Source organism: Chelonia mydas, chromosome 2 (genome assembly GCF_015237465.2).
Source record: "Chelonia mydas isolate rCheMyd1 chromosome 2, rCheMyd1.pri.v2, whole genome shotgun sequence".
NCBI classification, from domain to species: domain Eukaryota; kingdom Metazoa; phylum Chordata; order Testudines; family Cheloniidae; genus Chelonia; species Chelonia mydas.
The window spans coordinates 94,210,736-94,223,939 of record NC_057850.1 but is presented as its reverse complement, the minus strand read 5'-3'; the positions used below and the strand labels follow the sequence as shown (position 1 = coordinate 94,223,939).

Here is a 13,204-nt window from a genome sequence, read left to right as displayed (position 1 = left end):
AAATTTGTGGACTAAAAATAAATCTAGATAACTGTAGCTCCACTCTGCCAGTTTGCTCTGCCTTGTGAGTCTTACTGTAAATCCTTGTAAGCTCACTTTTATTTATGAGCTGGAAATTTAGAGATGGCAGATAGAGCCTGGCACTAGAATAAGGTTTCTCAGGTTCCTAAGGGTTATAATAATAGTAACAAACCTATAACTTTTATCATGTGTTTAAAGTAGTCAGCTAGTGATTTATCAGTTAAATCTCTGGAGAAGGCAGGGGTGTTGGAGACAGATGTTGGCTAAGGAAACCACACAATGGTCTCATTCCAATAGAGGAAGGTAATCTGTGTGCCATAATGTAAAACTAGTTTCTACTCTAATTTATTCTGATATAAATTCGGAGTAGGAAAATATTAGAAGGTTGAAATAAAAGGCTGAGAGAGAGAAAATAAGGGTTTCTAATTTAGGAGAAGAGCAATGTGGTAATATGAGAACAGTGCTTTGAATGCCTCTCATGGTAATTCTAGTTTATTGTAATACCTAGTATCCTTAACAAGAAATTTGGTTTTTCTGTGTTTGAGGAGCCCACCTGCCTTGTCACCTCCTACATCATCCCCATCTACACTCCCTGTGATGGATGACCCATCATCCTCTTATGCCAACTGTGGTGTTAAAATAGATATTAGAATTATAAGAATGTGTTTAGACTTTATGAAATGCTCGTCGGATGCTGCATGTATTAATCTTACTTATAACAGCTGTACCCCATGTTATAAGGAACTATTTAAGTGTTTGCTCTCAAACTATAAACCCTCACATTTTAGAGGAGAGAAGCATTACCAAGTGTGAAATGCTAGTTGATCACAAGAGTGTCATCTCCTCTCCGACAAAAGAAGGCCCATAGACACCAGACAAGCCATTGTGGAATATTGGTGGACAAAAGACTTTGTTCCCCCACAACCATGAAGAGGAGATGTGCACAAATACTCATCCCATCAACTTGAGCTTGGTGGGGGAAATAAAAATCCCTGTCAAGAAGAAATGGTTTTCCCTATGCTGATTGGACTTCTGGAAGAGGGCAAGACTTTTAAGCATGAACAGAGGATCACCAGCTGTTTAGCTTGGGTTAGCCCTAAAGGACATATAGAGCTTGCACATTACAGAAGCATGCATTAATTTATTTTAAACCTAAGACCGTAACTCATGTCTGTGTGTATGTATTTAGCTGCTTTAACTTTGCAAATAACTCATTTCTTTTTCCTAGCTAATAAATCTTTAGATAGTTTATTATAGGATTGGCTACATGAGTCATCTTTGGTGTGAGATCTGAGGTACAATTGACCTGGGGTAGGGGACTTATCCTTTGAGACTGGGAGTAACCTGAACCTTATTGTGATTTTTGGCATAACAGACTTTCTTGGGTGGCACAACAGATGAGAGTACCATGCATCCGATGAAGTGAGCTGTAGTTCACGAAAGCTTATGCTCAAATAAATTGGTTAGTCTCTAAGGTGCCACTAGTACTCCTTTTCTTTTTGCGAATACAGACTAACAAGGCTGCTACTCTGAAACAAGGGGACTGTGTGACTCCATGTTAAGGCTGTTCTAGTGCATGAGGAACTCACATTTGATTTGGTAATATCTACGTATAGAACTCACCACTGGTCTGGTGCCCTGGTTTGTAGCAGTTTGCCCTGAGGTTGGCACCCACATTCATGAGCCACTCCAGACAGCTTACCATCAACGTCATTCCCTTCCTCACACAACGAATTCCTCTTTACCCTCATACCCATGGTAGCTGCATTGGAGTTGCAGGACTGCAACATGCTAACAAATTTCCTCTCCATGATCTTTCTGATAAATCAACAACTTCCTGTAAAAATCTTACATCCCTCATTATGATTCCTGGCTGTCCAGTTTCATCACAGTACTGAATCCCTAGCAATAGGTTCTCCTTTCCGCCATTTAAGTTTGCTTTTATCAGCCAGCAATCACAATTTCAAATTATTTAACTCCCCTGACTATAATTTCTATAGAACCAATTTGAGTGCCAGATTGCAGTTTTATAGATTTGGTTATGCAGCGTGTCAGTTTCATAGATTCCACTTAAAATTAAGTGTCCCTGCTGGGATGTGTATGTTTTCTTACAAATCAGAATATAGGGGCAAATAAAGCTAAATGAAGTATTCCTTCTTCCACTGAATTTTATTAAGAGAAAACTAGTTTATAATCCAAGCTACTATAGAAAGCTTCTTCATATTAAATATATTAACATTCCCCTGAATGAACATATAGTGGTTATGTAGTCACTGCAAGGCCATTTTTCAAATCAATAATTTTTTCTAGATGGTACATTTTCATAAGTGAATCTCTTAGGTGAATAAGAAAAGACTAAGCTTTTTACAGAAATTGCAACTCCATTGTTTTTATGTGGGATTTCTGTAAACCTTGTATTGATGTTACTACCTGCGAGAGAGTAGCTATCTGTTGGGGCCCAGTTTGCATTCTTCATGTTTCTATATTTGAAAGGCTGTCAGGCTTTTCTGTAAGAGCACAGCTAACTCAGCCTCCTGATGCTCAGAAATACAATTGGTATAGGAGAAAATGACACTTTCTTGACTCCCAGTAAAGTGGATTCCATTTACTTTTTACTGTAGCCCTAGATTAGTGAAAAAATCAGTATGTATCTAGTTCCATGCTCAACTTTCAAGCAGGTTAAAATGGGTTAATATTTTCTTAAAAAAAAGAAGAATCAGGCAGTTATTCTAGACCTTGTTGATAGCTTAAAGTTGGTTGAGTATTCCTAGCTTTGAAATATAGTTATTTTGTTGATCTTAATGTTTTTCCTGCTAGCAATAATGGATTCAACATTGTGAAGGAATTGTGGGGAAGATTTATCCCTGTACTACATATCCTTTGTGTTGGTTACACTGGTGAAAAGAGGCCATAAACCCTTCCATGGTACACTCCTGGAATGAGGGGCCCTGTGCCAGAGGGACTGAACCAGTTCTGCAGCTGACCCCTTCCCTTCTCCTCGAGGCTCTGCCAGAGGGGCATTTCAAGCCAGAGAGGGAGAAGTCTTCTTATGCTCCAAGAATGTTGCACTTCTGCAGTGGCTCATACAAGACAGTGCACAAGAGGCCAACTTAGAACAGCCAGACTCCAGCAGCCCTGCTATTGAGGATGTACAAGCTGCCTCTGGCTGTCCCTGCAACAGCCATAATGCCATTGAAGGGACGAATCTGCCCCTACTGTACATGGACGGATGCAGTTACTGTTGGCAAAGCCATAGATGTGGTTTGGCTAGTAAGTGTACAGTCGGGGGTTTCAGATTTCTTTCCCACCCTTTTACATCATGACCAACACTCACATACTTTTCTGCAACCCATGCATCTTTGAAGACCCTATTTCCGTTTCCAACATCTGACAGTCTCTACTGTCTCTCTGCCTCCAAGTCAATTAAGTAAAGTGGGAGCTTACAGTGCCCTCATTTGAAAGCAGCCCATTCACCCTCCCGCTGCAAATGAGCAACACTGGTCTTCAGGGAAGAAGGGATAGGAGCAGCAGAACATGATGGGAATTCCAAGCTGAACGGAAGCAATAAGAATAGTGTTAAAATATTTAATATCTGCATTTTTAAGATGTAGAAGTGGTATTTGCATTTTTCCCCTATATGATTTTCTCAGAGAAATTAAAGTTGAATTTTACTGGTCCAATAGTAGGTATGCTTCTGTGACATTTAAGCCTGAGTCTTCAACTATTTACAGAAGAAATGATATACAGTATTTTATATGAAGCGGGGTACTGCTTCACAGTGCAGGAAAACAAGGTTACCCAAATTTCTAAGCAAAGGCATTTATAAAGGAGACAGATGAGGATCTGAACACTCCCTTCACAATGAGAATCATGTTCTTCTGTACTAGATATGGACTGGCTGCAGAGCTTGCTTACACACACCAGATGTAAGCAGCATCTTAAAATTCCTTTAATGCTCTGCTGGGTATGGCTGAGTTTAGTGTAAATAGGATATTTTATGCACAGTGCCACTTAGTGGTGGAACAGTATAATACAGTTTATCACTCCATTACAGGTTTCAGAGTAGCAGCCGTATTAGTCTGTATTCGCAAAAAGAAAAGGAGTACTTGTGGCACCTTAGAGACTAACAATTTATTTGAGCATAAGCTTTCGTGAGCTACAGCTCACTTCGTCAGATGCAGCACGCATCAGTCCTACAGTTAGATTTTCTGACAAGGTCCCCTGCATCATGGGACTCTGAATAGATGAGAGGGTCCATGCTAGCAGTTCTAATTGAAGGTTCAGACTCTAGGATTACATAGGAAATTGCATGGATTCAGTAACTCTGGTGTGATGACAGAAATACAGAAATGCAATAATGCACTTGGCATATTTTATTTTTGTTGGCATGCAAGCTGCGAGGTACAGTAAGAGGACAGTGTTTCCCAAAGCCACATGCCAGAGCCTTGACACAAAGGAAATTAAATAAGATAGAACCTTAGTTAAATAATATGTCTCTTTAAAACTCAGCCCAACATTTATAATGAAGTAGTGAGAAGAGGGCATTCTGGTGTTTTGTTGTGACGTTGGGGAATCCAAGTGATCACATTCTGGAAAAATTCAGATAACTGCTGAGCAGCCATAATGCCAGCAAGAATCAACAGGAGCTACTGGTGTTTAGCAGCTCTGAAAAATAGGCCAAAGTTTTTATTCCCCTCCACTCCTCCAAGCTCCCCAGTAGCATTCAGATACAGCTACTCCCTCTCAAGTAGTCAGTATGATTTCTACTGACCACCTGGGCTAAGTTCAGCCAATCAGGAAACCAAAAGAAACGCTGTCCCACGCAACACCCACCATTAGATTCCTGTGTAATCAAACCCTGATAAAAAGCTCAAAATTCAGAGAGCCTTGTGAAGAGAAAACCCAAATGGTTAAAAATATCTAGATAATATATATAAAAAATTCAATGTTGATTAAAATGTCTGATGTAAGAAGAACTAGAGAATGCATCAAATATTCTCTCTTAGGTTTTCCTGTATCTGTCACCATCATCATGACTCTTAAGTTCTTATCATCCTTATATTTAAGGATTTTACAATTCTTGCTCTTTTTCCATCAAAGCTCCAGTTGGCCCCTGATTTCCATGTGAGTCTTTATATTCATAAATTAGGAAATTTTGACAGAACTAAGCCTCTGTTTTTGACAGGATTGTGTTTCTTTAGTGGCCCCCATTTGAAAGCTATCATTTACCCATACCATATTAAGCAAGTTTTGGTATCTCAGATAGCTGAATACTAACTTTTAAAAACAACCACGGTATGTTTTCTACATTCATATCTAAAGTCAGATGCAGGGCTATAGTCAAAACCACTGAAGTCAGTGGATAAGTCTCATTGACTTCAGGGAAGTCTGGTCTATTGTGTACATAAAATATTAATTGCTGTACTAATATACCATTTAAAATTAGCTTATGTAGCTGGACATTCATGAAAGAGTCACACTGGATTCAGCTGTGCTCCCTGAGATTTGGAAGTTGGTTACACAAGGCTGAAAATGATATTAAATAAAGACAACTTGCTTGGGCCGTTGAAAGCCTTTCACTTTAAAAGAGAGCTTTGATGTTGTGCTAGAGCATTTGCTGAGAGACATTTTTTCACTTAAATTAGTTGCCGTGGAATCAATGTTTGATGTATGGCACATCCAGATAACCTTTGCCTGTGCCATCACTGATAAGGCATTCAGCATTCACTATTTCCAAATACTCTTCAGAAATGCTATTCATGTTGCCTTCCTGACACATATTTAGTAGATTTTTATAGTTTTTTTCTCCCCCTTCTATCCTTCCAAATAGAATCTGTTACTGCAGATGAGAATTGCCTGAATGAGTTTTGTCATCATTGTAACTAGTTGGAAAGTAAGGCCAGAGAGTGCTGTCTAGATCCTTGGGCAGGTGGGATCTTCCATGAATGGATCATCCCTGACCCATGTAAAAGATGCCTGTATAACACCTTCCCACCTTCCTGATCCCCAGGGAGAGTGATCTATGGAGCTAGGGAGCCACACATGAAAAAGGAGCTGACAAACATATGGGAAATCCAACAAAAGGCAAGAGCATTAATTAGTGAGGGTCACTAAAGTTAATAAACAACAGCCTTTCCCTCTTGTAGGTGGTGGTAGTGGGTGGCGTCTTAGACATCCAGAAATTAAGGAAGCCTTGGATACTTGACTTGATTGGAACAGCACTGCAGCACCAAAGAATGTGTGTGTGGGGCCTTCACACTGGTACAGATACACATGGACTCCACAAGGATATTGTGACGATGGTCAATGGAGGGGGCCATACTGAGATTGCTCAGTCAGGGCAAGCTGCAAAGGATGGGGCAGACAATTCCCCCAAACTGGTGGTTATTCTAATAATTAGATTCACCAAGCCAGCAACAAAACAGCTTCTACAATACCGTACTGGTTACCCAGAAGCCAAAAATACAATTCTCTTAAAGCAATCCAGCCTTGGGCTCCCACCCAGACAGCCAAGTCAAATAAATTGAGGATTATTTAAAATCTTCACCATATATAAAATTCTACCAATCCGAAGGGATCAGACACATTATCTGGTCAATGACTATTTCAGATCTTACCCAAATACACACTTACAGCTAATGCTTATTAACTAAACTAAGATTTATTAATCACAATACTTTTCTCTTTTGTAAAAGATTATACATGCAGATATGAATACAGTTCTTAGGTCAGTTTTATAGCAGTTCACCATTTCTACTAAGTTGCAAAAAAGATCTTTCAGAATCCATTCCATCGGTTATAATCCAATAAACATTGGTTCAAATCCTTCTGTAACTTCCAGAACTTGCATGATCAGTCCAGGGTACCTGGAGACCTCAGTCTTATGACGACTCAAGAGATCCCCTGATAAGGTTCTAGCAGGCTTGAGATGACCAGGATAAGGTCCTAGAGTTTTTATAGATCTCTGGCAGGCTACTATAGCCTTTTGACATCATAACACAGCGGGCATTCCTTTAATGAAGATTAGGTAATGCACAGCATTGCTTTGAAGTAAAAAATCTTTTTCCTATGTATGCACAGGTAAGCTAGTAGTATTAATTAAGATAAGGCAATTATCCATTCAGACTATCAAGGCATTTCATTATGGCACAGAATTTAAACAGAAGACAATATAAGTATTATTTCCTGCAATATCTTACAGCTTTGATCTTAAGGTTAACTGAACCACCTGCAAGCATAATATAATGTAATTAAGACACGAAAGGGAATTACCATCCACAAACCAATCTGGTTACCTGGTTAACATCTAACAAGATATAGGTAAAACATACAAATACAATTAGTATTTACCTCTAATTTTCTAACAATACAGGTTTGCATTTCAAAGCTCTAGTTTATCTAACATGGCTTTGTTAGCTATTTAAAAGGAATGGCCCTAATTACCATTTATATACTTTTCTAATATATCTTTGAAGGTCATTTAGCCTACTAGTTGCTTAACCTTGCTGGCTCAGTGTCACATCTGGCTTACTACAGATCCTTATAGTAATCCACATTGGCCAATTACTGAATGACCTAGGGGAAACCCATCATAGCTATCCTCCTCTTAGGGTCCCTCCCATGGGTTTTTCCCCCCTCCAGGGGGAGTGATCAGGCCTTTACTTTCTTTGCAAGTGTAAATGAGTTTCCCCACTGGAAGTGGTGAATAAGGAAATAATGTAATCAGCCAGGGGTTGGTCCGGATGAAAGTTTTTAAATGCGGTGTGAAAACTTAATTGAGCAGAAAGTTGGGGGAAGTTTTCCCCCAAAACTTTTTAAATGGTTGTGTTACAACCTGGCTCTGTGCCACATTGTATGCTCACCAGTTTGTTGTGAGGGGACCCAGCCAATTGCTGGGCTCCACATGCTTCTAAGTCAGTAGAGCTGTGATGGAGTCGAGTCACTGCTTCCTGCTCTGGACTCTAGGGCACACTCTGAGGTTCATACAAAATCTGAGGTCCTTCCTTGGAATGTGGAGTGCCATCCAGATGCCCTAGGCCCCTAAATCAGGGTCTGAGGCCTCCCAAGCCCCCAGTCACCTACACATGCTCCTCCAGAGTCTTGCCTAAGCTATGGGCACTCTGAACTTCTAGTGTAACCCCTTTGGGGATGTCATGGCAGGAAAGTGAGGAATACAGGCTTCGCAAAGGAATTTAACCACACTGACTTTACTCTAAAAGCATTTGAAAGTTACAAGTTTTTGGAAACAGAAGTCCTGAGATGTGCCTTCTTCTAGCCTAATCTCACCCCTTCCATGAGTGCTAGGTTTGTCAGCATTCCAGGCTGGGCAATCACTCCTGCCCTCACTCTCCTGTACATCTTTGTTACAAGTGGTGATGACTGTCCCCCTGCACAGAGCAGAACTCTGCTCTTAAACAGCCCCCCCACCAATGCTCAGATTAAAAAGCTACAGACCCACCAGTCATGTTTGCTGTTTCCTCCTCTGCAGGCCCCAGTATAGAAAATCCATTGTTCCCTGAGAGTGGGCCATAGTTGAGAAACAAAGTCACTGGCTCCAGATTACAGCCATGGTTAAGTGTTAGTCCTTCAATGTGGTGTCAAACACCCTTCCCACGCAGGGCAGTTATCAGAAATGCAGTGCATTGGTTGGTTTTGGTCACTTCCAGTGTTGAACACAGTCAATATCCAGTATTTCCACACATAGGACAAGACAAAGTTCACAATTTGAGTCAGATAGGAGCCTGTGACAGAGATGGGTTTCAAAGTGTAACCTGCATAGCTGAACAAGATAAATAGAGTGGGAACACAGCTTGCCAATCAGGGAGCAAGTGTTCTTTCTCAAATTATTTACACTGTGGCAAAAAAACCCACACCAAAACCACAACCAACCACCAAATGGAGAGAACAACACGATGATGTTTTCTGAATGCGGAGCAGTGTCTGGGCTCCAGAGTACTAGGAGTCTGATAGCATAGGAACCCAAGTGTCTTTTCAGCTTGGAGTCTCACCCAAATAAAAGGCAGAAGAAGAGAACGACTTGAGGGGAAGAGCTTTCCTACTCTAAGCAACACTATCACAAGGCACACCAAAGGAGGAGGAGCAGAACCCTGAGAGTGGATCCCGTGGTGACTGGGGCTGAGCTATAGCATCCCTCTTTGCATTAAAGGTGTGGGAGTAAGTCCCCACCTGGAGTCCTGTTATTACACTCATGCTACAAGCACACACAAGATGATATGCCAGAGATTAAGAATATCCTAAGAGGATTAAACTGCTTTAAACGTTTAGAGGGTCTTAGACTCCTTAAGCAGCTTTAGGGCTCCAAAGTAGCATGAGCTACTCTAAGCAGCTTAAATTGTCCTACAGACCTCAGACATCTTGAAAAACTTAAACTGCTTTAAATCCTTCAAGTGGCTTAAGATACAGAAGATGTTTTAAGCTACTATGGCAGTTTAAGATACTTAAAACATTCAAAGGTCTTAACAGGGACACTGGGGTGTAACAGGAGATCAAAAAGGGGGTGTGACCAGTGCTGCTTCTCCCTACTCTCAAACAGTAGTGAAGGGGAGAAGATGCCATGGTCCTGCTGCCCAACCAGAGCAGTGAGGAAGAGATGAATACAATGCAGTGGAAGGGAAACAGGAGGGAATTTAGGCCCAGAACTTCTGAAGTCCTGTTGAGTGCATGAAGAGAAGCCACTTTGCAATCTAAGTTACCATCCAGTAATATAGATGCAACAATTTGCCAGCACCTGTCTATAAATTAGAGAAGAAAATTACTATTTTCTCTATGTTTCCCCCTTCAACTCCTTTACTCCCCCATCCCCTTTCTTCTAGCATGCCTGTATGATGACCACCATCTTAGCCAATACCAGGGATTGAACTAGGGCAGTGGTGGGCAACCTGCAGCCTATCAGATTGCAGGCCACAAGACATTTTGCTGATGTTGACCATCCATAGGCATGGCCCCCTGCAGCTTCCAGTGGCTGCGGTTCACCATTCCTGGCTGCTGGGAGTGGCAGGGGCCATGCCTGTGGACGGTAACATCAGCAAAATGTCTTGTGGCCCACAATCAGATTCCCCTGACGGGTCGCATGGGGCCCGTGGGCTGCAGCTTTCCCACCACTGAAGTAGGGTCTCCCCCAACAAAAAGCCTTTACTGCTTGAGCTAAAGAGCCAGATACTAACTAGGGCTGTAGCAGACTCTCACTCTTTTTTGATCAGGTGCAGAGGGGAGGGCAGGGGAGGATCATGTGACATACACTGGCCAGTGTGTTACACCTGCAAGCTACACACATATTGTTCCTCCTTCCCGGGCGGGAGGGAGAGAGGGAGAAACCACTCAGCAACAGTAGTGCACAAACCATGATGGTGGAGAGAGGCATATAAACCAGTTTGTTTCTGGATGGAAGATGAGGTCCAAAAGACAAGCCCCATAGAATATAGCAGCTATGATAATACTAATTTCACGATGGTAGCCACAGCATAGAGACAATCAAATATCCTGTAGCTAGTGTACAAAGTGACAGATACCGTGAAAAAGTTATTTTGTTCTCATGTTCACAGTCTAGAACCTGTAGACCAGATCCTCACTTTGTATAAATTGAAGTAGATCCATTGATGCAGGATGCTTTTCCAGGCATCTTTTTAACACCCTAACTAGCATTCTTGGTGACTGGAGAAACCACCCATCTCCCTCAAAGCTGACTGGTGGAAAAATGACACCTTCACTGTGCACATTTGGTTTTAGCCTGGCCTCTCAAAAAGAAATTACTATACAAACATCCTCCTTACTCTCAACCGAAGGGGAAAAGTTACCAACTGCCATAGAACATGCCCAGGAGCAACAGCACAAAGTAGGACAACTCAAGTTTCCAAATATGTCTGTCTATTTATATTTGGTACTTAGATGGTCCTCTCATCCAGCATTTAAACAGCTCACAATCTTTAATGTATTTATCATCCCTGTGCAGTAGGGAATTCGTTATGTTATTCCCTTTCCCCAGGCTTGCTGGGCATCTGGTAGAGAAATACTATAACACATAGTGAGTGTAATGAATTAAATACAGATCAGAAATGTAAAAGGATGGATGTTTTCCTTATTGTCTACTTTCCCATTTTATAGTCAGATATCAGTCTCCTCCCATCTCCCTATTTTCATTTTATTCCTCTTTCCACTTATGTTTCTTCTCCAGAGTTTGCTTTCTCCCTTTTAACGGATCCTCACATCTTTCTATCTTCTTGTATTCCCATTGTGTTGCCCAGTTTGTAATACTGGGCAATGAAGAAGTTCACAAGAATGAATCAATTAAGTCTAAGACTAATATAAAAAAGTTAACATGTTTATATAACTCTTCAGAACATTGAAAATTTCAGCAGTCCCAGTCTAAACATCTCTCAAGAAAGATATTCCACGAAGGAATTAACTCACCACAGGAGCATCCCCTTGTAGCAGACATGGTGTAGTAGTTCTGTCCATATCTGGCACTCTGCTGGCAGCCACTCTAGTAGCTGGCCTCTTCCTGAGCCTTCTTCCTCAGCCCTCCAGCCAGGTCACGGTTTAAGTCTACCTCTTCCAGTATAACAGAGTGCCAAGAGTCCAGGGTCCTTATATCAGGTCTCTGGCCCCAACAGTCCTTGCACTGCCTTGTCCCAGGGCTTCCCTTGTCCTTATCCACTAGTAACAGGGGGGCTTTACACCACCTTATCCAGTGGCTGGTAGGAGAACCCAGGCCCTCCCATTACACCAGGCTGCAGCCCAGGGATCCTATAATTGGCATAGCATATAAATAGCATCCCAGGGCTGCTCCTTACAACTCCTTGCTGCTGCCTCCTTCTTTCAGGGCAAGGACTCTCAGGGCCCTCTTCTGGAATCCCCTAACAAAATGCCACACTAAAAGCATATCCTTAGTCAACATCCACCATCCTCAGTCTTGTCCTTTTAGGTTTCTTAAGTTCCCCTTGGTCTGTTCCTTAATTGAACACCTCCCAGTCGTTCTCTCCCCCTCTCTGGAAGGCTAGAGCTTTCATTTTTATCAGGGCTTACTACTGGAGCCTGTTCCACTTTCAGTGGCTACTTTGTGTCTCCTAGCTACTTATCAGACTAGGATCCTAGGGCTTCTTTGTCTCCAAGGCTTCCTCCTTACACCCTCTCTATTCCCAGAGAGTAATTGGAGATTCTTCCCCAAGCCCTTTTCTGTTACAAACTTCCTCTCTTTATATTAATCATCCTGCTCCTGCCCAGCTGGTTTTCTTGATCAGTTAAACCTTATTCCCCCTCCATGTGCAGCCTGGCATTTTAATTGGCCATTCAAACCCAGGTCATAGCCTGTGATGGGGCATCATCCCACACTGACTGGTAAGGGGTTAATTAGGCCCTAGAGTGGCTGCGCAGGAGACAGCCAACTAGAAAGGGGCTGCAAGGAGCAGCCAATCAGGGCTGGCCAGGCCCATATAAGAAGAGCTGCAGGGCAGAGCAGGTTCAATAGCTGCTTAGAGCTCAAGGAGGGAGGATAAACTGCCGAGCAGGTAGAAGAAAGCCATCAATCTGGACAGAGCAGGACTGCTAGCAGGGCCCAGGGGAGCTAGGGAAGAGCTGGTGGCTGGGAGTTGCAGGCTGAGGCCCTGAGGCAAGGGCAAAGAAGGTACTGGGGCTGTGGGGAAATAGCCCAGGGAAATAGACTGTGAGGTTGAAGGGGACACAGCACATGGCTGCCATCTACAGGATCCCTGGGCAAGGACCTGGAGTAGTGTGTGGGCCTGGGTCCCTCCCCCCACCAGTTGCCACTGAGGAAGGGGCTGGATGGTTGGATTGTGGTATTGTCCCCTGGAAAGGCGAAGCCCAGAGTGGGGCACAGCCAGAGGGCTGTGTCCTAAAGAAGATGCTGTGGTCCTTGGAATGACACGGGTCCAGGAGCAGAAGTGATGGTGGTGAGACACCACTGGAAGAAGATGCACTGGATAGCAGAGCTAATCCCTTGGACAGCTAGGAGGAGGTGCTAGCATGGTGAGTGAATCCCATCATATGGCTTAAGAGTGGATGAATTGTAGAATTTCTCTCCAGGAGGGGTAAAGGCCTAAGATCTGACACCTGTGAGGGGTGCACTAAGAGAGATGCTAAGAAGGGACAACTAGCTTAGTAACTGTGACACTGGGATTTTGAACACCTAACTGTTTTGGGATGTTTG

General features: G+C 42.5%; 1 long non-coding RNA gene across 1 annotated transcript in view; it reads right to left on the bottom strand.

Annotated features, from left to right (window-relative positions):
* The window catches only part of LOC122464512, a 47,079-nt gene extending 34,812 nt beyond the window's left edge, over positions 1-12,267 (bottom strand). Inside the window, exon 1 of the long non-coding RNA XR_006288608.1 lies at positions 11,449-12,267. This is a non-coding gene — a long non-coding RNA (uncharacterized LOC122464512). The remainder of the gene's footprint in view (positions 1-11,448) is intronic.
* Positions 12,268-13,204: the final 937 nt, after the last annotated feature.